At 44.3% G+C, this 27,668-nt stretch overlaps 1 protein-coding gene and 1 pseudogene across 6 annotated transcripts in view; one reads left to right on the top strand and one right to left on the bottom strand.

The window, feature by feature from the left end:
- DDX6 (DEAD-box helicase 6) overlaps positions 1 to 1,788 on the bottom strand; it is a 31,793-nt gene extending 30,005 nt beyond the window's left edge. For 2 of the 6 annotated variants that reach the window (XM_027563558.1, XM_027563553.1), the window contains exon 1: positions 1,114 to 1,196. The gene's annotated coding sequence lies outside the window, so the exon portion shown is untranslated. Of the gene's footprint in view, positions 1 to 863; positions 1,002 to 1,113; positions 1,197 to 1,610 lie in introns of those variants that run through there. The other 4 variants (XM_027563557.1, XM_027563552.1, XM_027563554.1 and 1 more) reach the window with 3 other exon arrangements.
- LOC113905050 lies at positions 956 to 27,668 on the top strand (annotated as a pseudogene).

The raw sequence follows: 27,668 nt of genomic DNA, 5'->3' as shown, positions 1-27,668 counted from the left end.
GAGTTAATTACAGCACTTCCCAGACGGTAGTTAGCGACTGACAGTTTCACACCCAAAACAGTCTCGTCATCTCCAAAAAGACCTTTTGTTTGCAAATGCAGCGCAGTTTCTCTAAGCTCGGTCTGCAAGTTGGAGTGACTGTTCTATTTTGAAGGGGCAAGGGGACTGAGAAAGAGAAAGGGGAGTGAGTGATAAAGGAAAGAAGCTAATGATTTTGATTTGCAAGCAAATAATTGCTTGTTCCCCTCCCCTTCATACCCCCTCCAAACCCCTACACACTTCAAGTCAGCTCCCTGGGCCCATAAACACAAAAGGGTTGGGGCCCTGCAATCGTATCTGCGCAACCAGAGCAGAGAACCAGCTCCACAGCTAGGGAACAATAGGGACTCCCCCCAAAAGAGAAACCTTTAAGTCACACAGCCCCTTCTTTCCTCCGACATTCGGAGGCTCCATAATCACCCCGTTATCGACCTGCAAGGCCTTACTCCGTCAAGCAGCCGGTCCTCTTCCAAACTGAGCCCTCCGCTACAGCATATCCCTGCCGCCCCCTATAGGGCCGCCTCGTACCCTATAACCTCCGCCATCTCCCTAAATCCTTGCCGCCCCCTACGGTCCCACCCTCCCTCGTCACCCACAAAACTCCTCTGAGGAACTCTCTCGCTCTTCCTCCGGACCCCGCTGGGCACAACACTGCTCTGTGCTACTCCTCCCGGCGCCCCCACCCCACAGCTGGCGCCCGCCGCCCGCCTTTCTCCCCGAGGCCCGGCCAGGCCTCAGGCCTCCGCCTCAGAGCGCCCCCCACGCCATCCTGGGGGCTTCCTGCAGCCCCCGCGACACGGCCGACCGCCACCCTTCCACCTCACCCCACTCCCCGCAGCTCAGGCCCGAGTCCTACCACCGAGGCCACTCCCGCTCGGCACCCTCGGTCCTTTATTGTTGACTCGAAGCTCCCAAAATGGCGGCGGCTCCTTCCTCCTCGGAAACCTCCGCCCGCCCCCACCCGGCCCCTCGCTTCGGCCTCCTCCCGCCCCCGCCCCGCCCCCGCTCGGGGGGGGCAGCTCCGGCCGGCCTGCCTTTGCCCGCCCGCTCGCTTCCCCGGCTGCCCAGTCCTACCTCCGCCGCTGCCCGCTCTCAAGGCGCCGCCGAAGCCGCCGCCCGGACTGAGCTAACTCGGCTCCCCCGCCCCCTCAGTCGCCGACCCCCCCCCCCCCCCCCCTTTCTCCGCATGGCGGCCGCCGCGGCTCCTCCTCCGCGCAAAATGGCGAGCGCCCAGCTGCCGCGGCTGCACCCGTCGCGGCTCCTCGGCCTCCGTTGCTTCGCGTCAGGAGAAATCCGGGCCGAGGAGCCTACCTCAGGAGAAAATGGAGGGCAGTGTTTTTCCACCGACGGGGAGCCTGCGGGGGCCGAAATGGAGGGGAAGTTGAAAGGGAAATATGGATCCCTTCAAAGAGAAAGGAGAACTGCCTTTCCACAGCTAAGGAGAAATGATCCGGGAATGGTGGGTGGTAAGAGTCTCCCCGCAAAGTGGAAGTCAAGGGCTTGGGACCCGAGGAGGATCTGCTTATTCCTGACCAAGGACCCGCTAGCGATTCGGGGACGAGAGAGCTGACCTGACATCTCTCGCGGGCCAGGGAAGCTGCTGCAGGTCCAAGGGGGCCGCGTCCGAGCCCCTCCGGGGCGCGCCTTCATCCAGGAACGCGCGGAACCAGTGGTCCGGAGGCGCCGGCACGCACCCGGGTGTGGGGACTGGAAAGGGGACCGGCCGGGACGGGTGCAGCAGGGAGAACCCCGGGGAGAGCGCGGGGCGGGGGCCAGGGGGCGCTGTGCGCGGGCGGGCGGGGGCGGGGGTGGAGAAGGCTGTGGGAAGAGTTGGGCGGGGGTGGGGTGCTGGGTAGCTGGGGTGCGACCAGGGCAGGAGCCCAGAAAGCGAGCTTCGGAGAGGGAAGTGGGAGACTAGAGCAGCGATCCACGCTTTCTCAGCACTAAAGGGCAATTCTCAAAGAGAGGGAACCAGGGAGGCCGAGCCTCCCCAGAAGGAAGGAAACGCCGCTAGAGCCAGTTATGATGGGAATAGGAGTTCTGTACGGAAATGAACTAGAAGACCAAGCGTAATTCTTTCCCCAGCCTGACCCTCATCAGAAAGATATTTATGTATTTGTTCCCATAATTTTCATATTCTAGTGTCTCCGTTTATCCTTAACAGAAGTAACAGGAATGCAGTCTTGTTCCAGGTAAAACAAAAATCGGAAGCTAGCAAGTTGGCTAGGTTAAAGGAAAATAAAAACCTGGGTCTCACTCAACTGAGAGACAATATACCGGGCAATGACCAGACCATAGGTTCACAACAGAACTCCGACCCACAACCTCTGCTGAAACCAACACGCGAAGCCAAACCACAACCTCTGCAGTGATCAGCTCAGAATGAGCCAGACTCGGTCATTGACTTCCAGCTTCCCTAATCTTTGCCTGTGTTTCCAACTCTGGACCAATTAGAGAAAGCCAAATATGTTCCCCTAAACCAATCACGTTAGACTCCCCGCTTCTAGTTAGCCCGCCTCCAGCTTCCCCGAGTTAACCTCCAATCAGAGCAAACCCTGAAGCCTCCTTCACCCATCCCCACCCGCCCCTTTATTTTTAACTGTCGGCGTGTGAATCCCCAGCTAAGTGAAGGTGGCTGGCTCTCTTACTGTAGCAAGCTTTGAGTAAATAACTTGTTCTCATTTGGTGGTCTTTTTTGTTTCCACACAGCCAAAGAAGAGGTGTTAAAGAAATGTGAAAAGGCTGTTGTTGAGATTTTTTTTTAACGGTCCTTTTAACAGTTTTTTGGTTTTGGTTTTTTTTTTTTTTTTAATTCTAAATTTGTAGCATGTGGTCGCCCACCCAGCTTTTAAAAAACCCACTCATCTAAAGGAAATAACCAACATCTTGAGTCCATACCGGAGAGAGAATGGCTAAGTGGTTGTTTAATAAAATGTTGAGGTCTGAGGCCCCACTGTCTTTCCATGTAGCAGGAATGTGAAATGGAGGAGGACACGAAGTGAGTAGGAGGGAGAGGAGCCTAGGGATTTAAAACAGGCTACAGCCTACCCCGGTCTCTTTCTCCTAGACCTCTCAAAAAATGAGACCAGCCAAGGGAAAGGGGTTTGTATTCACAAATAAATTTCTTACCTTTAAAGGGGGCCTGGCTGAGGTCATGATGAAAACCAAAAGTGAGAAGGCAACCAAGAGTAGAACATGAAATAGCTGCCCGTTCTCACCTAGGAATCCTGCCAGGGCTAACACCTTTAAAGATTCTGCATGATGTTTTTATAAGATCTCCTTCCGAGTTCTTTATGTCAGCCCTTTTCAGTTCTCTGTGAGAAGTATGGACGGTATAGAATCAAATTATGAAACCTTAGATCTTTTCTCGGTTCAGTTTACTGATTGATGGATCCAATTCAACTATCTCAATACCGTTTTTCTCTCTAGTTCAAACAGATTAACAAAAATGATAGAAAATATGACACCTCACACACATTATAAAATTTATATTTAAAAATATTACATAAATCCAACCCTTTGGCCTTATTGAGTATAATATATTGGGGGATCTGTGGTAAATATGGTTTACTGAGGGTGTGCTATCCCCAGTGAGGTCACCTAATAATGTGTTTCCCAAAATGTATTGGTCATTTTTATTTTGTTTTTAGTCACTCTCACTTCCCCCTACTTTTTTTCAACTATGAAGCTGAAAGCTGAAGTGTTAGGCCTGGATTGTTGGCTGGCTCCTAGAGAATCTGTCTGTAGGAAAGATATCTTAAAAAAGAAAAAGATTCACAAATAGAATTGAGGTTTTCAGTATCTCCGTTTGAAACAACAGGATGTGTGTGTGTGTGTATAAGAATGAGATGCAACTGAAAATACTACCTGGAATTCAATCATAGTAATGGGCCCTCCCAGCAAATACTGTTTGCCAGCTTCACATCCTGCCCTTGGCTATTTACTGAAAAATAACTAGACAAAAAATTTCAACTGTAATTTATAATATTTAGAACCTAGAATTCTAAGTAATTTAAACCTGGAATATATACATCTGTGATACTATCTTAAAAACCCAAATGCTTTCAACAGGCTAAAATGGGTTTCATACTTTTGCTTTCTATAAGATTTTTTTAAGGAAGCATGATGGTTTTTTTAAAAACTCAAACTGTAAGCAAATATATTCATTACCTAGAAGAAAAAAGGTTCATCCACACCACAGCCTAAAGAAAATGACTATATCACACCTGGCTAAGCTTTCTAGTACAGCATTTTCCTTCCTTCATGATTTGAATTAAAATGTTCTGATTTTCCAAAAGAAAGTTCAAAAAAGTTCTTTTCCAAATTTGCTTGAGCAACATCTAATAATTACTAACTAAGGCTAATGAACCCAAAGAGCCAAGTACCATTTTCTTTGGACTTTAGAACTGGTAAAATTTGCCTCTTTGATTTATACACCAGAAGAAAACGAAGTAGCGTCAGCCTACCGAGAGCTTAGCAAAGATAGCCTCAGAGAAGTGCAAGTTGCGTGCCATGGGTACTTATTCATGTCTGACTCTTTGCAGCCCCATGGACTATAGCCCACCAGGCTCCTCAGTCCGTGGGACTTTCCAGGCAAGAACACTGGAGTGGCTTGCCATTTCCTCCTCCAGGAGATCTTCCCAATCTAGGGATTGAACCATGTCTCCTGCTTTGGCAGGCGGATTCTTTACCACTGAGCCACCAGGTAAGCCCTGGTGCAAGTACTCACCGAAGTTAATGCCTATAAAACAGACATCTTTAATCACTGAGAGAGCACACCGGGCACATTTTGTTGGAATAAATGTTCCAGAGTAAACTCAAGTTGAAAAGTAGGAAAACAGTATTAAAAACAAGGAGGAAAGTGAGTGCCTTAAACACATTTCCCCCAAACTACCATGTTTGGTCTGCAGAATTTTATTCCTTTTGACAGATAACATCTCCCCCTTCCCTGGGTACCACAGCCAGCTAGCTCAACTCACCTGAGGTGTCTTCTGACCTCCTCAGGTCCCAGGATTATTTATGTTCTGTTCATCACTCAGAGAACTCTAGCTGTAAATTTACCCTCTTGAGTTTTCTTTACTTACACCAGCAACTTTAACTTTCATTAATTTGAAAACAATGTGTGACTGGAAAGATCCTGAAATCTGGAAACTGATTCTTTAGGTATGATTTTAATTTGGTTTACTCAGATCAAGAAAGAATTGACACTGTCCCATCTATGATGTCTTGGTCTTCTCAGGTACTTTCTGAGTTAGCTTGGGGCAGTTGCTAACCGGTGATGTTGATGGGGACCCTGGCAATCCCATGGAATTGTTGCTATGTGCATGGTGCCTCCTTTGTACCCAGGACCTTGTAACAACATTATATTTCTGAATAACCTTCTCTGCCACAGTAGTTACGATCATGACAAAGTGCCTGGGCCTGATTTCCTGCCTCTAGTCAATTTGCAGAGCCTTCTATTGATCCTTGAAAATAGAACTATGATCTTAGGTACGAGTCCTGGGAAGATAGCCTAGAGCTGAGGGCTGGGCAGTCTGCAGCCCTGAATACCATGGGTGGGTGAAGTCACATCTGTGGCTTCCAGGACAAGACAGGGAACAAAGGAATACAAAGTATTCTGTGCAGAGGTTTCCTCAGTGAACTTCCTGGCTCTTTACCTGCTTGATGAATTTTAAAGTTATTCTTTATCATGTCAACCACCTCCTGAATAACCCCTTGCATGCACGTGTGCATGCCCAGTTGTTTCGGTATGTCTGACTCTTTGCGACCCTATAGGCTGTAGCCCACCAGGCTCCTCTGTCCATGGAATTTTCCAGGCAAGAATACTGGAGTGGGTTGCCATGCCCTCTTCCAGGGGATCTTCCTGACCCAGGGATCAAACCTGCGACTCCTGTATTGCAGGTGGATTCTTTACCACTGAGCTGCCGGGAAAGCCTGGTGAATAATCCCTATCTCCCAGTACCTTTTCACCACATGGCATCTACATTCTCTTGAAAGATTAGGCCTGTCAGTGTGCCTCTCCAGTCTGATTTCCCACTTTCTCTCCAATGCCTCTGTTGCTCTGGTCTCCTCAGGACCCATTCCCTCACCTTCCATTGTTTCCCTCTCATCTCTTTTCCTCAGGGCCAATCTCAAGCCCATTCAAACCAGTAGATGCCCACAGGCTCCTATCTTCCCTCCTTTCTACTTCCTGCCCAATCAGAGCTTGGGTTCTAGAGTCAGTCAGATCTGGGTTCAAATTCCGATTCCGCCACTTGTTAACTCCATAAACTTGGGAAACTTTCTTAACATCAGAGCTTCAGTTTCCCCAATTATAAAATGGGGGAAATTGGACTTAGAGCTGCGGTGAGTGCTCAGTCGTGTCTGGCTCTTTGTGACCCCATAGACTGTAGCCTACCAGGCTCCTCAGTCAGTGGGATTTCCCAGGCAAGAATAATGGAATGGGTTGCCATTTTCTACTCCAGAGGATCTTCCCGACGCAGGGACTGAAATCATGTCTCTTGCATCTCCTGCTTTGGCAGGTGGATTCTTTACCACTGAGCCAACTGGGAAGTCCTAGGACCTAGAGCTATGTGAGACTAAATGAGAATTTGCATGTGCTGTGCTGTGCTTAGCTGTGTCCCACTCTGCGACCCCATGGACTGTAGTCCACCAGGCTCCTCTGCCCGTGGGATTTTCCAGGCAAGCATGCTGGAGTGAATTGCCATTTCCTTTTCCAAAGAAATTGTAGAAGTTGCTTTATTTTTGTAGTTGGTAGATAGCCTCAAAAACCAATTATGTGGTGTTGCTATTATTGGTTTATCGACTTTCATCTGAACCTCAGCTTTTTCTTTCAGATTAGGCAATCTGTGGTGGGCCCATCAGTTCTCTTCCCCCAGCCTCTATTCTCTTTCTGTTTAGTGCCTTACCAACCTCAGTAAACAAGAGCCATGCTCCTGTTTCACAGCTTCTACTCGGGGAATGTTGGTGCTAGAGAGAGCCCTGAAACCAAGCTAATTGGCTCAACAACAAATTCTTGCTTCCACACATCAGCTGAGCCCTTTCTGAGGCCCTAGAAACTCTATCTGGTAGTTCGCAATCAGGGCTAATCATTAGTGTCAACACAAGCACTTTTGAAAACATGGGTGCCTGGGTCCCACTCAGAGGAATTAAATCAGAACCCTTGGGGCAGGGGTCCAGTATAATTTTTTGCTTTAAAGTTCCCAGGAAGAGTATAATGTAGTCAAGGATGAGAATCGCTGTTGGGCAAATTTTCTCCCACAGCAGCATTCCAAACTTTTTCTTCTATTCATACTGCTGCTGCTGCTACTGCTAAGTCACTTCAGTCGTGTTCGACTCTGTGGGACCCCGTGACAGCAGCCCATCAGGCTCCACCGTCCCTGGGATTCATTCTCCAGGCAAGAACACTGGAGCAGGTTGCCATTTCCTTCTCCAGTGCGTGAAAGTGGAGTCGCTCAGTCGTGTCCGACTCTTAGTGACCCCATGGACTGCAGCCTACCAGGCTCCTCCATCCATGGGATTTTCCAGGCAAGAGTACTGGAGTGGGGTGCCATTCGCCTTCTCCATCTTCTATTCATAAGCCCACCTTAAAATCAAAGATGTTCCATAGACACTTCATTAACTTTCCACCTCCCACAACAGACTTCTGTTGATTCTGTCTTGGAGGATAAAGTATCACATTTCCTATCTCTAGACTCTCTTAACTGTCACATCTTTGTTGTTTTTGCTATTTAGATGCTCAGTTGCATCCTACTCTTGGGAGCCCAGGGACTGTAGCCCGCCAGGCTCCTCTGTCCATGGGATTTCCCAGGCAAGAATACTGGAGTGGGTTGCCATTTCCTTCTCTAGGGAATCTTCCCAATCCAGAGATTGAACCTGCCTCTGTTGCATTGTTAGGTGAATTCTTTACCACTAAGCCACCAGGAAAACCCCCCTTCACATCTATCCCTTTTAAAATAAAATATACCAATGGTAACTGCCTTCATTTTTTTTTTTTAATTTTATTTATTTGGCTGCACTGGGTCTTAGTTGCGGCATGTGGGATCTAGTTCCCTGATCAGGGATCAAACCCAGGCCCCCTGCTTTGGGAGCACAATCTTAGGCAGTAGACCATAGTTCTTCCTCTTAACTTGAACCTGAATTCCTGTCCAGATTTTTCTTGATTCTAAACAACAAACAAAAATAGTCTTCCTCACTTCCATTACCTGAGTGAGAGGAGGGAGGAGCTAGCATTTACCTCGGGACTGACACTGTGCTGGGTGACATCATCCAGTTATGAAATCCTACCTGTTCTAGCTCTGGGGTATCACTTCCATCTCTCCTCTTCCATTATTACTGCCACTGTCCCAATCCAGGAGTTTTTTTCTCTTGCTTGGATTATTTCAATAGCTACCTGGATTTCTTGCTTTAACCTCTTTCCCTTGCTAACCCACCTTATACACTAGCATCGGGGTAATTTTTCCAGTCATATCAGTGTTCTGTTCAAGTCTCTTTAGTGATTCTCTGTTGCCTACAGAATAAAATTTAAATCCCCTCCTTTCTTTTCACACTAAGTAGGGAGCCTCTGGAACCTCCTCACTCTAAACCTCATGAATGTGAGGCTGGTTCTACTGACCTGCAGATCACTGAGGTTAGACTCTACTTGAAAAGTGAAAGTGAAGTCGCTCAGTCGTGTCCGACTCTTAGTGACCCCATGGACTGCAGCCTACCAGGCTCCTCCATCCATGGGATTGGATCTCTACTCTACCTGAGATTTTTTTTTTTTTTGTCTTTCAATTTCTCGATTCTTCTCATCATTCAAATTTCAGCTTAAATGTTATTGCCTCTGAGATGAACATGACTTTTTTTTTTGTCTGTGTCATGAGGCTTAGAGGGTTTTAGTTTCTCGAGACCAGGGTTGGAGGCCAGGCCCTTGGCAATGCAAGCGCAGAGCCCTAATCACTGGAACGACAGGGAATTCCACTGACTGTGCCTTTATAAATAGTCTGCTTCCCCATCCTGGCTTTCCTGGTGGCTCAGTGGTAAAGAATCCGCCTGCCAATGCAAGAGACACGGGTTCGATCCCTGGGCCAAGAAGATGCCCTGGAGAAGGAAATGGCAACCATTTCCAGGATTCTTGCCTGGGAAATCCCAAGGACAGAGGAGCTTGGCGGGCTACAGTCCATGAGGGTCACAAAAGAGTCGAACACGACTCAGTGACTAAGCAACTTACCCCCTCACTCTTTACCACATTAAGCTGCCTAAAATTATTTTGTTTGCCTGTTTATTGCCTGTGCCTTTGTTTGCATGTTTATTGCCTATGGCCTCCCAAGCAGCAAGCCCAACTCAGCCCATTTCTGGTTTCACTGATTCATCCCAATTGCTCTTTTGTGCTGGCCACCACTTCAAGCTCTTTCCCTGCTGAGATAATACAACCTGGATTGTTCAGAGTAGTCTGTGTTTAATGCCTGGATTGCTCCACAGTCATTATTAATAGTGTTTCTGTTTTTTCTCAAAATTATTCCAACTTGGACAATAAATTATACAACCACTGTTATTTATAGCCTTGACCATAGCCATTTGTGGTTGTGTGCTCTCGCTTCAGTTGTGTCTGACTCTTTGTGATGCTATGGACTGTAGCCCACCAGGCTCCTCTGTCCATGGGATTCTCCAGACTAGAATATTGGAGTAGGTTGCCATGCCCTCCAGGGGTCTTCCTGACCCAGTAATAGAACCTGTAGCTCCTGCATTGCAGGTAGATTCTTTACAGCTGAGCCACGGGGAAAGCCTTCAGAGCCATTTGTACATATGTCTTATTTCTAAGCTCACTGAGGACAGGAAGCAAGTCATGTTCCTATGTCTTTCATCAATAACACATCGTAAAGTATTTTGTATAAATATAGTAGAAAGCTCAGAAAGTGTTTGTTAAATAAGACTGGCTGATACATTAAAATATCACATATGTGGAGAGTCTAGCAAAATATCTAACACATTCTAAGTATGTTAGGTTAAAACAAAAAAGATCAATATATGTTGGTTTCCTTTGCCCCAGTTGACTCCAAATGTCCTGTCTCCCAAGCTCTTTGTTGAGAGGCTGTGCCACATAATTTAGTATCCAGTTACACACTAGCTAGTTTGCTTTTATTGAGTTTTTTTTGTGTGTGTGTGATCATATTTCTTCTACTAGATTGGAAACTCTTTGAAGGCAAGCATCATTGTCTTATAATTCTCTATTCCACATAGCAAAACTAGTTCATGTTTATAAACTTGTTGATCACTAGGATTCTCCACACTCATTGGCTGGTAATTTGTAGGAAAGAGTGAAATGATGACCATGGTAGAGGTATCAGTTTAGGTGCCAACAATCAGAGGCACCAGGGTTGAAGATCACTTTCCCTCTTTGTAGATGATGCCTCTTGTGTTCTTCCAGCCAACAAAAGTAGGAGGAGTAGGAAATCCTATTCCTAAGGATTTCAGTAACATTTTCAGAGTATAGGTTCAAAAGATCAGGTAATAGTTATGCAAAAGCATAGTTGTCTTTTGGAAGTAGGGGAAGAATGAAAACTATGCATAGTGTTGAGACCTGACTTTGGAGTATGAGCTAGGATTGAATTCCTCAGCTATTTAACCTCCCTAAACCTGTTTTCTCATCTGGAAAATCAGGATGATACCTCTGTCTCTGGGGTGGTTGTGAGAAGAGTACATGAGAAATAACACATAAAATGCTTAGCAGAGGGCCTAACTTATTGCAAGCCTCAGTAAACAATAGCTATTTTTATAATGGGTGATCTAGGTAGCTAAAGGTTTCGATGCTAAAGGTGGGGTAGCTAAAAATATGATCGCTATCGAATTTTTAGTTAAACCTTGTTTCTAGTGTCAGTGACAGCTGTAATTCTTTACCTGTTTATTCATTCAACCATTTATTCTTTTGTTCATTTATTCATTGTTCATTCGTTTATTCTATGCCAGATACCAGGATTCCCTGGTGGCTCAGACAGTAAAGTGTCTGCCCACAATGCAGGAGACCCAGGTTTGATCCCCAGGTTGAGAAGATCCCCTGGAGAAGGAAATGGCAATCCACTCCAGTACTCTTGCCTAGAAAATTCCATGGACGGAGGAGCCTGGAGGGCTACAGTCCATGGGCTCGCAAAGAGTCGGATACGACTAGGCAACTTCACTTTCTTTCATGCCAGATACACAATAAAATGTTTATGAAATATTGTTGAATAAGGGTGATGTGAAGAAAGAAAGAGGTGAGGAAGATTAAGAGGTACAAACTTCCAGTTACAAAATAAAAGAGTTGTGGGTGTGAAACGTTCAGTGCGGGGAATATAATCAATAACTATGTTCTTTGTAATGACATATGGTAACTAAACTTATTGTGGTCATTTTGAAATATGTAGAAATACCAAATAACTATGCTGTGTAATAGAATGAACATAGTCTTGTAGATCAATTATACTTCAAAAACAAACAATTAGGATTGACATATGTACACCACTATCTACAAAACAGATAACTAATGAGAACCTTTTATGTAGCACAAACAACTTTACTTGGTACTTTGTAGTGACCTAAGTGAGAAAGAACTCCAAAAAAGAGGGGATATATATATACAGGTGGCTGATTTACTTTGCTGTCCACCAGAAATTGACACAGTGGTGTAAAGCACCTATCAGATCAGATCAGATCAGTCGCTCAGTCGTGTCCGAGCAACTATAGTCTAATAAAAAACAAACACATAAACCCATAGTGAAAAAAGTTCAGATTTGTGGTTACCAGAGAGGCAAGTTGGGGCAGGAGGAATTGGATGAAGGCAATCAAAAGGTATAGACTTCCATGCATAACATAAATAATTACTAGGAATGTAGTGTATGATATGATAAATATAATCAACACAGCTGTATAGTGTACAAGAAAATGGTTAAGAGAGAAAATCCTAAGAGTTCTTATCACAAGAAAAATTTTTGTTTCTATTTCTTTTATTTTATATCTGTAGGCAATGATGGATGGTCACTAAACATTTCATGATGTATGTAAGTCAAATCATTATTCAGTATTCCTTAAACTTATTCAGTGCTGGATGTCAATTATAAATAATTATAAATAAAGCTGGAAGGAAAAAAATTCAGTTACAATTAAAAATGTCGACTTATTTGTTGCCTTACCAATAGCTGAGAAAAGAAGAGAAGCTAACAACAAAGGAGAAAAGGAAAGATATACCCATCTGCAGACAGAGTTCTAAAGAATGGCAAGGAGAGATAAGAAAGCCTTGTTAATCAAACAATGCAAAAAAAAAAAAAAATAGAGGAAAATAACAGAATGGAAAAGACTAGAGATCTCTTCAAGAAAATTAGAGATACCAAGGGAACATTTCATGCAAAGATGAAATATCCAATAAAGGACAGAAACAGTACGGACCTAACAGAAGCAGAAGATGTTAAGAAGAGATGGCAAGAATACACAGAACTATGCAAAAAAGTTCTTAATGACCCGGATAACCACAATGGTGTAATCACTCACCTAGAGCCAGATATCCTGGAGTGGGAAGTCAAGTGGGCCTTAGGAAGCATCATTATGAACAAAGCTAGTTCAAATCCTAAAAGCTAGTTCAAATCCTAAAAGATGATGCTGTTAAAGTGCTGCACTCTATATGCCAGCAAATTTGGAAAACTCAGCAGTGGCCAGAAGACTGAGAAAGGTCAGATTTCATTCCAATTCCAAAGAAAGGCAATGCCAAAGAATGTTCCAACTACCACACAATTGTACTCATCTAACATGCTTAGCAAGGTCATGCTCAAAATTGTCCAAGATAGGTTTCAACTGTACATGAACCAAGAACTTGCAGATGTTCAAGCTGGATTTAGAAAAGGTGGAAGAACCAGAGAAAAGAATTCCAGAGAAACATCTGCTTCATTGACTAGGCTAAAGCCTTTCACTGTATGGATCCCAGCAAACTGTGGAAAATTCTTAAAGAGATGGGAATACCAGATCACCTTACCTTCTTGAGAAATCTGTATGCAGGTCAAGGAGCAACAGTTAGAACTGAACGTTGAACAATGAACTGGTTCAAAATTAGGAAAGGAGTATGTCAAGGCTATATATTGTCACTCTGCTTATTTAACTTATATGCAGAGCACATCATGCAAAATCCCAGACTGGATCAAGCACAAACTGGAATCAAGATTGCCAGGAGAAATATCAATAACCTCAGATATGCAGATGACACCACCCTTATAGTAGTAAGCAAAGAGGAACTAAAGAGCCTCTTGATGAAAGTGAAAGAGGAGAGTGAAAAGGCTGGCTTAAAACTCAACATTCAGAAAACTAAGATCATGGCATCTGGTCCCATCACTTCATGGGAAATAGATGGGGAAACAGTGGAAACAGTGAGAGTCTTTATTTTCTTGGGCTCCAAAATCACTGCAGATGGTGACTGCAGCCTTGAAATTAAAAGACGCTTGCTCCTTGGAAGAAAAGCTATGACAAACCTAGACAGTGTATTAAAAAGCAGAGATATTACTTTGCTGACAAAATTCTGTATAGTCAAAGCTATGGTTTTTCCTGTAGTCATGTCTGGATGTGAGAGTTGGACCATAAAGAAGGCTGAGCGCTGAAGAATTGATGCTTTCAAACTGTGGTGCTGGAGAAGACTCTTGAGTGTCCCTTGGACTGCAGGGAGATCAAACTAGTTAATCCTAAAGGAAATCAACCCTGAATATTTATTGGAAGGACTGATGTGAAGCTGAAGCTGTAGAATTTTGACCACCTGATGTGAAGAGCTGACTCATTAGAAAAGATTCTGAAGCTGGGAAAGATTGAAGGTAGGAGGAGAAAGTTAAAGTGAAGTCGATCAGTCGAGTCCGACCCTTTGCGACCCCATGGACTGTAGACCACCAGGCTCCTCTATCCATGGAATTTTCCAGGCAAGAGTACTGGAGTGGGTTGCCATTTCCTTTTCCAGGGGATCTTCCTCAAACCCGGGTCTCCTGCATTGCAGGCAGATGCTTTACTGTCTGAGCTACCACGGAGCTGACTAGGAGGAGAAGGGAACGGCAGAAGATGAGATGGTTGGATGGCATCACTGACTCAATTAATATGAGTTTGAGCTAGCTCTGGGAGATAATGAAGGACAGGGAAGCCTGGCATGTTGCAGTCTGTGGGGTCACAAAGAGTTGGACACGACTGAGCAACTGAACAACGACAACAAAAAATGTTGAATAAATAACAGAGTAATAAGTAACATGAGGAGATGATGACATTTTTGGAGATATGCTCTCAGTGTTATCTCTGGATGAACATAAAATGCCCTGTGACTGAGGTCAGGTTGCTGTTTGCTGAAAGTGCAAAACCGGTGACTTCACCTACAGAGAACACAAAATATGTAACATTCCTTCAAGTCTTCTAACCTATTACTGACTGGCAGCAAATGACTGCTTCCCGTGTGTGTGCCTGCTCAGTCGCTTCAGTTTTGTCCTTTGCGACCCTATGGAGTGTAACCTACAAGGCTCCTCTGTCCATAGGATCCTCCAGGCAAGAGTACTGGAGTGGGTTGCCATGCCTTTCTCCAGAAGATCTTCCCAACCCAGGTTTCAAACTTGGATTTTCTGCATTGCAGGTAGATTCTTTACTGCTGGGCCACTGGGGCAGCCTGACTGCTTGCTATTTTGTGCAAAAACTCAAGGTTGCAGAGGTCAGTCCTCAGTTTCCCTTCTCTACCTCTAGACTCATCTTCCACAGAATCTAGCCTTACATCTCCCCTGACATTCCTTCCTTCTAATGCTCCAGGCAGAGTGAAGCACTCCCATTTTGGTGCCACCATTGTGCAAATTTCTATTACTGTGCACATCTCTTGGTATCAGAGATAACTTGGTTGTAGGTTCACAAGTACTGGATCTATCTATGCCTCATTCTTTATATGTCCAACACCTGACGTAAAGCCTGACATTTGATAGGTGCTCAGTAAACGTTTACTGAATGGGCTCTTGAGCAAACTAAACTGTACGTTCCCTTTAGTCTCCTTTTCAAAAATAATCCTTCCAAAGGAATTACGTATTATCTCAATTTCTACTTCCTCATCCTAGATCTTTTCCTGATGTCTTATATCCAATGCGTCGCCAAGTCCTATGGGTTCAATCTCTAAAATATTTCCTGAATCTGTCTGCTCCTTATTACCCCATTGCCTCCAACATCAACCAGACAGAATTGTTTTCCACTGGCCTGTTTCCTCGGAGAAGGCGATGGCACCCCACTCCAGTACTCTTGCCTGGAAAATCCCATGGACGGAGGAGCCTGGTGGGCTGAAGTCCATGGGGTCGCTAAGAGTCGGATACAACCGAGCGACTTCACTTTCACTTTTCACTTCCATGCATTGGAGAAGGAAATGGCAACCCACTCCAGTGTTCTTGCCTGGAGAATCCCAGGGACGGGGGAGCCCGGTGGGCTGCCATCTATGGGGTCGCACAGAGTCGGACATGACTGAAGTGACTTAGCAGCAGCAGCAGCAGCAGGCCTGTTTCCTGCTGTTGTGTCCTAAACTGGGCTCCCTACTTGCCCCTTCTTGTCTTATCCCAATCTATTCTCCACACATCCTCAGTGATATTTTTCATGTAAATGACAGCGTCAGCACCTTGCATTGTCAATAGCTTCCCAACATGCTTAGAATATGCTCCCATTTCCCTTCCCTGGTCTGCAAGGGCCTATATTATCCAAGTCCTACCTATCCTTCCTATTTCAGCTCCTGCAACTCTCCTTGTTGCTCAGTCTACGCCAGCCACAGTGGCCCTTGGAAGTTCTTAACGTCAGCAAACTCTTTCCCCCCTCAAGACCTGCTGTTTTCTCTAACAGAAGCACTTCTCCTCTCTCCTTACACAGCTGGCTTCTTGTTCTTCAAGCAAATGTCATTCCTCAAAGACCCTCCCGAACACACATACACCCTGTCCTCTATCACAGGATCTTGTTTATTTTCTTCATAATTCTTATCAGAGTTCTAATTATTATATTTCATCATGATGACTTGGTTTGGGGAGGTGTTTGTTTGTTTCTGGCTGCATGGCATGTGAGATCTTAGTTTCCTGACCGTGGATGGAACCCTTGCCCCCTGCAGTGGAAACACGAAGTCTTAACCAGTGGACCGCCAGGGAAGTCCACCATGATTACTTGCTTACTGCTTGTCTTCCCTATTAGAATATAGGTGAGCATGGAATACAAAGTATATTTTATTCCCCACTGTATCCCAAGTGCTTAGTACAGTCCCTGGAGCAAAGAATATACCAAACATGTACAAGTGAATACATGAATGAGTGCCCTCACTATTTTCAGTGCAAACTGTCTAGCTTTTCTTTTAACTTGCAAATCGGTATAAGACTCCTCAGACTAAAAGCTAAAGATTTACCCTTGACTTTCTCTTCCTCTTGCAGCTGCAGCCCTGTTGCTTCTTCCCTTACTTGACCAAAGAGTGGATTGTCTGTCTAGACCTCATCCACTCCCACTCTGTGAAACAGCTCTCACTAGTACCATGAATGACCTCTTTGTTTTTAAATCCACAGACATATGCTCCACTTCTCAGCCTACTTGACCTTTCTACAGCCACACTTCCTCAATTTGGTTCCACAGAACACTGGTCCCTTGAGTGGCTCTAATGAAAAAGTGTGTTCCTGTTCCTCCTATTAAACACCTTTCTAGCATCCTGTGCTTCAACTCTGTAGCATTTAGCTCACTTGCAGTTAATTTGTTTAATTAGTTAATATCTGACTTTTCTGAGAAATGCAGGTTCTTGAGGGCAGGGACCCTTATCTGATTTTTACTGAATAGTCCCATATTCTAGAACGTAAAAGATGTTTGTTGAATTAAATGAACGAATGAATATGTTGCCTTCAGGGGAAATCACAATGTGAATATATTAAATGTAAAATCCTACACAGAAGAAATGTGTTCAAATTTATTTAGATCAGGATTTTCCAAACTCAATTGCCCATAGCTCTCTTTGTTCTCTCACACTCCCAGTAGAATACCAGCAAACATCCTGGGGGAATTTATAAAACACACATGGGAACATGTTACTCTCCAGTGTTACATTTTGTTGAATAATCACTGTTTCTCCATATCTTCCTCACCTGACTCCTAAGGACTCCACTTTTCCTGATTCTCTTTTTCCTTCGCAGATGATCTCACCCATCATGAGGTCACCAGGTATTCAGTGTGTTGTTAACCACCAGTTGTATAACCAGGCTTGTGTCCCATCTAGTGACTAGATACATCTATCCTGGCTGCCTCACTAGCCTTTCATCCTGTGTCTAACCCCCGCAACCTTCCTGACCTTCTTGTATTGTATATCTTGGTTAAGGGTATCGTCATTCATCTAAGACAGAAACCTAGAGGTCTAAATTAAATTGATCAACTTTATTTCAGAAATACGGTTTATAACTTGGGCTCCTCTGGTGGCTCAGGTGGTAAAGAATCCACCCGCAATGCAGGAGATCCAGGTTCAATCCCTGGGTGGGGAAGATCCTGTGGAGAAGGAAATGGCAGCCCACTCCAATATTCTTGCTGGGAAACCCCATGGACAGAGGAGCCTAGTGAGTCCAAGGGGTCGTGAAGAGTCGGAGGCGACTGAGCAGTGCAGCACACATGCCCGGTAGCTCAGCTGGTAGATTCTGCCTGCAATGCGGGAGACCTGGGTTCAATCCCTGGGTTGGGAAAATCCCCTGGAGGAGGGCAACCCACTCCAATATTCTTGCCTGGAGAATCCCCAAGGACAGAGGAGCCTGGCAGATTACAGTCCATGGGGTCCCAAAGAGTTGGACATGACTGAGTGACTAAGCAAAAAACAGCCTATGTGGAAATACTGACACATTCTGGGGATAGAACAATAAAACAATAAACCAGTAATTATAATTATGTGTGATAAGGGCTATTATAGAGGAAGTAGACCGAGTTCCCTGCAAGAGTCAGCAGGAGGGGGCACATAACTGGCAGGGTTTTCCAAAAGAAATTAAGTCTAAACTGAGACAGAGGTATGAGTCAGAATTAGCCAGATGAATGGGGAGGGGAAAATGAGAAGCCTGGAGGCAAGACGCAGTTTGGCACATTTGAAATAAAAGTAGTTCCAGTTGGCAAGAGAACAGAGCTGTGGGGAAAGATGAGGCTGGAGAGAGGTGGGCAGGGCCAGATCGTGCAGGTCTTGTAGGTCAGATAGAGTCTGTAGTTTACCTGAGGGCAATGGAGAAATCATTTAAGCAGGGAATCAGAAGCTCAAGTGCCTTCAGGGGAAGGCAGGTGGCTTAAATCAATGTCCTAGAGGAAGCAATGGGGCCCACAGACTGCCAGAGTCCACACTCCCCTGAAAGCACTCAACTTTGAATTTTAAAACTGTGACCTGGACAAGAGCCACAATCACACTTTTTTTCTTTTTTAATTATTTGGCTGTGCCAAGTTTTAGTTGCGGCATGTGGGATCTGTAGTTGCAATATATGGGCTCTTAGTTGTGACATGTGAAATCTAGTTCCCTGACCAGGGATAGAATCTGGGTCCCCTGCATTGGGAGGGTGGAGTCTTAGCCACTGGACCACCAGGGAAGTCCCTGCATTTGTCTTTTAGAAAAAGAAATTAGATGCATGGAATGAAGCTAGGCAAGAGGCAGGAAGGTCAGAAGGCAGTCCAGGTGAGAAATGAAGGTTTGAATGGGAATCAAGTGTGGAGGGAGAGAAGTGGTAGGTTCTAGAGATATTTAGGAAGAAGAATCACCAGGCCTTGGGGTAAATTTGATCTGTGGCTAAGGGATGATGAAGTTTATAATTTTATATTTTATGTCATGACAAGAAAAATTTAAACAAAAATTTTCTTTGCCCATTTGAGCTTCCTCCTTTCCCTTTGGTATGTATTGTGTATCTATATTAACTAGATCTCCTTAGGAGATAACATCTTTCTTGATCTCATCAAGGGTCACAACTCCTCAGGAGATATCCTTCCTTCTTACTTAAATATTATAGCCACAGTGACCCATAATCTGGATTGTGTAAACTGCAAATAATACATCATTTAATATAATAGAGCCCTCTGTCTCAAAAACTGATATAACTGTGTTTTGACATTTAATGGGCTGAACTGTTCTAAGCACTTTCTGAGAGGCTGTTCCCAAGTTATACTTTGGCTCAAATAATTATTCGTCAACAGGGAGAAATCAAGATTTGTTTATTACTGTTATTGTTGCTATTGCAAAATGAGGATTCTATAGGACGGTGAAAGAGATGGCAAATAGGTCAATGGTAAGAACAGCCAAATGGAAAGAAACACAAAGAACTAAAAAGATGAGGGGTTAAAAGAAGATGCAATTTAAAAAAATTGTATTTGGGCTTTTGACCTTGATACTGAGTCATGAAGGCAAATTAAAAGCCTGAAAGTTCAAACTAGAGTTCCAGTAAGCAACGCCAGATTAAACACGCATTTAATTCCACTTCCTTTCGAAACTCTACTAAAATGACAGAAAAGAGACTGAAACAAAACAAAACAAAACCAAACACTGCTTAAGAACAAAGAGAACAGGAGAGGAGAGGAACGATGACCAAATTAGCAGAACCAGGGAAGGGGCTTCCTAAACTGACAGAGAAAGGCAAGAAGCAACTTGGATTTCCACCCCACAGCTTGCAAAGGCTCAGGAACTGATGACATTGGTACCTCTTGAAGTTGTGGAGAGGAGGGACTATGAACAGGAGATGGATTGAGAGTCTGGGTAAAATGCTGTTAGACATCCAGAATTGCTCACTGACCCCAAATGGCTGGGCAACCTCTCCTCTCATTCCAACAGAAAGCTGGAGGTCTTGTTTCTGGAGCAGGTAAAAGAGACAAAAACCTAAAGATACAGCCTTTAGCTGTTCCTCAAAGAAACAGACCTGCAAGATCAGTAAAGTACCTAGATGATAAGCAAACACTCCCCTCCACCCACCCACCCCCACATAGACAACCAAGAACCACTAGATATCTGAGAATGTCCTCTTATGTGAAGATGAGACCAGAACAAATAGAAAAAAACTACTTACAGAAAACAGATTAGGTAGACACCTGCCTCCTGTCTTCCTCTCTTCTATTCCCCTTCACTAATTTAGTCCCAAAGCCATGGGTATGAGCAGATAGATATCTATGAGGGGTTGGGAGAGGTGGTATTAAAGCAGGGTGGGCAGGACTTTTGTTGGGTGGGGACAGTGGTCATGACACTGGCAGCCAGGTATAGGCTGTTGAAGTCTAAGTAGAGTGACAAGGAATCCACATAGGTATCGAGCCCAAGTCGGGTAAAGAGAGTATTTGCAGAGGGAGTGGGAATGGCAGCAGCAGCTGCCTGCCAGGGTATTAGAAGTGCGATGAGTCAGACAGGCCATCAAGCATTGAGGCTGCTGCTGCTGCTGCTAAGTCATGTCCAACTGTTTGAGACCCCATAGACTGCAGCCCGCCAGGTTCTTCCTCTGTCCATGGGATTTCCTGGGGAAGAATACTGGAGTGGGTTGCCATTTCCTCCTCCAGGGGATCTTCCCAACCCAGGGATCAAACCTAAGTCTCTTGCATCTCCTGTACTGGCAGGCAGATTCTTTACCAACTGCATCACTTGGGAAGCCCAAAGCATTGAGGGGTAGGTGGCAATAGGCCCAAGCTTGGTGTCAGAGCCTGGGCAGGGCAAGGAGAGTATTTGTCCAGGAGAGGCAGGGGCAGCCATACAGTTTGGGAGATCAGAGTTTGAGCAGAGTAAGGAGTTATGTCCATAGCCAGTGTGATATGTTAAGCCAAAAGGGAGGGAAGATGGCATCTGAATGGGGTGGGGGCTGGATGTGACAGTAGCCCCGAACAGGTTATGGGTATCTAAGTAGAATAAGAATGACTAGGATCCAGGAAAGGCAAGTATCTGCAAGTGGAGTTCTGGATACACATATTTTCTAGCTGTATCTGCTGAGAGAGAGCTTGGAAACAACAATGCGTGCACGCATGCGTGCTGTCACTTCAGTGCTGTCCGACTCTGGCTGGCAACCCTATGGACCTCTGTCCATGAGATTCTCCAGGCAAGAATACTGGAGTGGGTTGCCGTGCCCTCCTCCAGGGGATCTTCCTGACCCAGGGATCAAACCCGTGTTTCTTATGTCTGCAGCATTGGCAGGCAGGTTCTTTACCACTAACACCACCTGGGAAGCCCGGAAGCAACAATACTCCAATGGCAATTAACACCTCTACTGCCCAAATCCTGGTGTCTAAATACCATCCTCAACTAAAAGAAACCTGGGACCCTTGAAGAAATGATTGATTCCAGAGTTGAGATAGGGAATGCACAAGATAAACCTGGACCGTCTTTCTGTGTCAGAAGTAAAGAGATTCTTAAAGAATAATGCAGACAAAGCAAAAGAATATAAAAGGGGCTTGACAGGGACTCTCATTAACAAAATCTGAGCATCAAATAAATAATGACAGTCAAAGGTTATAATACATTGAATAAAATAGGAATCTATACATCCATCAGATCAGATCAGATCAGTCGCTCAGTCGTGTCCGACTCTTTGCGACCCCATGAATCACAGCACACCAGGCCTCCCTGTCCATCACCAACTCCTGGAGTTCACTGAGACTCACGTCCATCGAGTCAGTGATGCCATCCAGCCATCTCATCCTCTGTCGTCCCCTTCTCCTCTTGTCCCCAATCCCTCCCAGCATCAGAATCTTTTCCAATGAGTCAACTCTTCGCATGAGGTAGCCAAAGTACTGGAGTTTCAGCTTTAGCATCATTCCTTCCAAAGAAATCCCAGGGCTGATCTCCTTCAGAATGCACTGGTTGGAGCTCCTTGCAGTCCAAGGGACTCTCAAGAGTCTTCTCAAACACCACAGTTCAAAAGCATCAATTCCTCGGCGTTCAGCCTTCTTCACAGTCCAACTCTCACATCCATACATGACCACAGGAAAAACCATAGCCTTGACTAGACGAACCTTTGTTGGCAAAGTAATGTCTCTGCTTTTGAATATGCTATCTAGGTTGGTCATAACTTTCCTTCCAAGGAGTAAGCGTCTTTTAATTTCATGGCTGCAGTCACCATCTGCAGTGATTTTGGAGCCCAGAAAAATAAAGTCTGACACTGTTTCCACTGTTTCCCCATCTATTTCCCATGAAGTGACGGGACCAGATGCCATGATCTTAGTTTTATGAATGTTGAGCTTTAAGCCAACTTTTCACTCTCCACTTTCACTTTCATCAAGAGGCTTTGTAGTTCCTCTTCACTTTCTGCCATAAGGGTGGTGTCATCTGCATATCTGAGGTTATTGAGATTTCTCCTGGCAATCTTGATTCCAGCTTGTGTTTCTTCCAGTCCAGTGTTTCTCATGATGTACTCTGCATATAAGTTAAATAAACAGGGTGACAATATACAGCCTTGACATACTCCTTTTCCTATTTGGAACCAGTCTGTTGTTTCATGTCCAGTTCTAACTGTTGCTTCCTGACCTGCATACAAATTTCTCAAGAGGCAGATCAGGTGGTCTGGTATTCCCATCTCTTTAAGAATTTTCCACAGTTTATTGTGATCCACACAGTCAAAGGCTTTGGCATAGTCAATAAAGCAGAAATAGATGTTTTTCTGGAACTCTCTTGCTTTTTCCATGATCCAGCAGATGTTGGCAATTTGATCTCTGGTTCCTCTGCCTTTTCTAAAACCAGCTTGAGCATCAGGAAGTTCACGGTTCACATATTGCTGAAGCCTGGCTTGGAGAATTTTGAGCATTACTTTACTAGCGTGTGAGATGAGTGCAATTGTGTGGTAGTTTGAGTATTCTTTAGCATTGCCTTTCTTTGGGATTGGAATGAAAACTGACCTTTTCCAGTCCTGTGGCCACTGCTGAGTTTTCCAAATTTGCTGGCCTATTGAGTGCAGCACTTTCACAGCATCATCTTTCAGGATTTGGAATAGCTCAACTGGAATTCCATCACCTCCACTAGCTTTGTTCATAGTGATGTTTTCTAAGGCCCACTTGACTTCACATTCTAGGATGTCTGGCTCTAGGTCAGTGATCACACTATCGTGATTATCTGGGTCGTGAAGATCTTTTTTGTACAGTTCTTCTGTGTATTCTTGCCGTCTCTTCTTAATATCTTCTCCTTCTGTTAGGTCCATACCATTTCTGTCCTTTATCGAGCCCATTTTTCCATGAAATGTTCCTTTGGTATCTCTGATTTTCTTCAAGAGATCCTAGTCTTTCCCATTCTGTTGTTTTCCTCTATTTCTTTGCATTGATCGCTGAGGAAGGCTTTCTTATCTCTTCTTGCTATTCTTTCGAACTCTGCATTCAGATGCTTATATCTTTCCTTTTCTCCTTTGCTTTTCGCTTCTCTTCTTTTCACAGCTATTTGTAAGACCTCCCCAGACAGCCATTTTGCTTTTTTGCATTTCTTTTCCATTGGAATGGTCTTGATCCCTGTCTCCTGTACAATGTCACGATCCTCATTCCATAGTTCATCAGGCACTCTATCAGATCTAGGCCCTTAAATCTATTTCTCACTTCCACTGTATAATCATAAGGGATTTGATTTAGGTCATACCTGAATGGTCTAGTGGTTTTCCCTACTTTCTTCAATTTAAGTCTGAATTTGGCAATAAGGAGTTCATGGTCTGAGCCACAGTCAGCTCCTGGTCTTGTTTTTGCTGATTGTATAGAGCTTCTCCATCTTTGGCTGCAAAGAATGTAATCAGTCTGATTTCGGTGTTGACCATCTGGTGATGTCCATGTATAGAGTCTTCTCTTGTGTTGTTGGAAGAGGGTGTTTGTTATGACCAGTGCGTTTTCTTGGCAAAACTCTATTAGTCTTTGCCCTGCTTCATTCCGTATTCCAAGGCCAAATTTGCCTGTTACTCCAGGGGTTTCTTGACTTCCTACTTTTGCATTCCAGTCCCCTATAATGAAAAGGACATCTTTTTTGGGTGTTAGTTCTAAAAGGTCTTGTAGGTCTTCATAGAACCGTTCAACTTCAGCTGCTTCAGTGTTACTGGTTGGGGCATAGGCTTGGATTACTGTGATATTGAATGGTTTGCCTTGGAAATGAACAGAGATCATTCTGTCGTTTTTGAGATTGCATCCAAGTACTGCATTTCGGACTCTTTTGTTGACCATGATGACCACTCCATTTCTTCTGAGGGATTCCTGCCTGCAGTAGTAGATATAATGGTCATCTGAGTTAAATTCATCCATTCCAGTCCATTACAGTTCGCTGATTCCTAGAATGTCGACATTCACTCTTGCCATCTCTTGTTTGACCACTTCCAATTTGCCTTGATTCATGGACCTGACATTCCAGGTTCCTATGCAATATTGCTCTTTACAGCATCGGACCTTGCTTCTATCACCAGTCACATCCACAGCTGGGTATTCTTTTTACTTTGGCTGCATCCCTTCATTCTTTCTGGAGTTATTTCTCCACTGATCTCCAGTAGCATATTGGGGCACCTACTGACCTGGGGAGTTTCTCTTTCAGTATCCTATCATTTTGCCTTTTCATATTGTTCATGGGGTTCTCAAGGCAAGAATACTGAAGTGGTTTGCCATTCCCTACTCCAGTGGATCACATTCTGTCAGATCTTTCCACCATGACCCGCCCGTGTTGGGTTGCCCCACGGGCATGGCTTAGTTTCACTGAGTTAGACAAGGCTGTGGTCCTAGTGTGATTAGACTTACTAATTTTCTGTGAGTATGGTTTCAGTGTGTTTGCCCTCTGATGCCCTCTTGCAACACCTACCGTCTTACTTAGGTTTCTCTTACCTTGGGCATGGGGTATCTCTTCACGGCTGCCCCAGCAAAGCGCAGCCATTGCTCCTTACCTTGGACGAGGGATCGGCGGCTGTGACGGGTGGGCTAAAGTGCAGGCGGCTGTGATGGGCGCGCTACTGATATAAAAATGAATAAATAAATGAATGGGTAGAAGAGAAAAATTTTCCTTACTTTTAGAATGACAACTAATAAATTAAAAGGAATAATAAATTGAAAAATCACCATTTGGCAACCATTATAGTAAAAATTCATTAAGCCGAAGAAACTAACGAGTAGAAGTTTGAAGAGGAACAGGATATATATATGCAGTCTCCAAGTAGCTCTGCACAAAATGTTTACTAAATTACACAGGGCAAAAGAGTAACTTCACATGGAGAAACCTAGCAGATACCACTTTAACCAGGTGATCAAAACAATCTCAAAACTGGGACACATTGAAACCGATTATTACCTGGGCATTAACTGATGCGTGTGTGTGTGTGTGTGTGGTTAGTTGTGTCCAATCTTTGTGACCCCATGGCCTGCAGCCTGCCAGGCTCCTCTGTCCACGGGATTTTTCATAGCAAGAATACTGGACAGGGTTGCCATTTCCTCCTGCAGTACTGGTGGCACCAGTGGTAAAGAACCTGCCTGCAGGAGATGCAAGAGACATGGCTTCGATCCCTGGGTCAGGAAGATCCCCTGGAGAAGGGAATGGCAACCCACTCCAGTATCCTAGCCTGGAAAGATCACATGGACAGAAGAGCCTGGCAGGCTGCAGGCCGTGGGGTCACAAAGGTTGGACACGACTGAGCGTGCGTGCAGGAGCGGGCCTCCACTATTACTTGATAGAGGCAATAAGGACACATCATCACTTCATGATGCTCTTGCTCCCAAAAACCATAGCCTGAATTCCATCATGAGGAAACTCCAGCTGAGGGACATTCTATTGTCGAGATCACGAAAGCCAAAGAAATAGTGGAATAATTGTTTTAGACTGAAAGAAACTAAAGACACGTGACAATAAATGCAGTGTATGGTCCTGGATTGGATCCTTTGTTATAAAAGGCAGCGCTGGGACAACTGGAGAAATTTAACTGGGGTCTGTGGGTTAGATGGGGCTTCCCTGGTGGCTCAGAGGTTAAAGCGTCTGCCTCCAATGTGGGAGACCCGGGTTTGATCCCTGGGTTGGGAAGATCCCCTGGAGAAGGAAATGGTAACCCACTCCAGTCCTCTTGCCTGGAGAATCCAATGGACGGAGAAGCCTGGTGGGCTACTGTCCATGGGGTCGCAAAGAGTTGGACTTGACTTCACTTTCACTTTCACTTTGTGGATTAGATGGCAGTCATGTATCAGTATTAATGTGTTGATTCTAATGATATTGGTAGGTAGATCTTGTTTGAGGAAATACTCAAGTACTGGGAAAATGGGTATGACACCCACCATTGGCAATTTACCCATGATGGCAATTTACTCTCGAATGATTTAAGAAAAATTTTCTTTAAACTATTCTTGAGGGGACTTCCCTGGTGGTCTAGTTGTTAGGACTCCTTGCTTCCACTTAGGGGTCATAGGTTTGATTCTTGGTTGGGGAAATAAGATTCCACATGCTGCATGACACAACTAAAAAGCAAAACAAAACAACCCATTCTTGTCTTTTTTTTGAAAATTTAGACTTCTCTTACAATAAAAAGAGAAATTAAATTGAAAATATATCACTAATATCCTCAGAGAAATAAGTAGCTATCAAATTAATGAAACAAGAACAGACACTATGAAAAGAAACACTCAAACAAAAAAGAACTCTTGCAAATTAAAAATATGGGTGCCCCCGGGACACTTCCGGGCACCGAGACTGTGTCATTGGGCCCAGCCTGGGGTCTCTAGTCGTGAGTGAGGCGGCATGTTGAGAGCAGCTTGGAAAACCAGGACTCTCAAACCAGACAACTGCAAGATGCTGTCACAAATGTGGAGAAACATTTTGGAGAGCTGTGCCAAATCTTTGCTGCTTATGTGCAGAAAACTGCCAGACTGCGAGACAAAGCGGACCTCCTGGTGAATGAAATGCACGTATATGCCTCTACTGAGACCCTGCGTTTAAAGCAGGGCCTGAAAAACTTTGTTGAGGACTTTGCCAAACGTCGAGATTATTGACGAGCTGAGCTTGAAAGACTTGAAGCCGAAGTAATTGAACCTTTGAAAGCTTATGGAACCATTGTAAAAATGAAGTGAGATGATCTCAAAGCAACATTAACAGCAAGGAATCGAGAAGTTAAACAATTAACTCAGTTAGAAAGAACACATCAGAGAAACCCATCTGATCGACATGTTAGTTCGCAGGCAGAAACTGAATTACGAAAAGCTACGATGGATGTGACCCGAACAACTCGTCATCTGGAGGAAATTACTGACAATTTTGAAAAGCAGAAAATAAAGGATATAAAGACTGTATTTTCAGAATTTATCACTATCGAAATGTTACTTCACAGAAAAGCTTTAGAGGTCTACACTGCTGCCTACCAAAATATACAAAAGATTGTTGAAGATGATTAGAGGTTTTCTGACATTCTCTATATCCACAAGATTATTCATCCCTTTTAGATACTGTAAGAGCAAATTCAAAGTTACCTCTTCAGAGATCATTGTCAGCTAAGTGTGTATCTGGAACAGGACAGGTATTGACCTCTCCACTAAGAAAGGATCAACAAACAGAAGATGATGATGAAGAGGATGAAGATTTAGATGTTATAGAAGACGAAAATTAAATTTCTTGAGTAAACTTTGCATTTCTATTTTCATCTTAAATGACCTGGAATCCAGAATTACTAAAATTGTAAAGCATAATACTGGCTTGATACGTTAAACCTCAAAATTAAATCCTATTGGGA

This window comes from Bos indicus x Bos taurus, chromosome 15 (genome assembly GCF_003369695.1).
Source record: "Bos indicus x Bos taurus breed Angus x Brahman F1 hybrid chromosome 15, Bos_hybrid_MaternalHap_v2.0, whole genome shotgun sequence".
NCBI classification, from domain to species: domain Eukaryota; kingdom Metazoa; phylum Chordata; class Mammalia; order Artiodactyla; family Bovidae; genus Bos; species Bos indicus x Bos taurus.
Note: the sequence above shows the minus strand (reverse complement) of the source record. Positions and strands in the feature narration are given on the sequence as shown.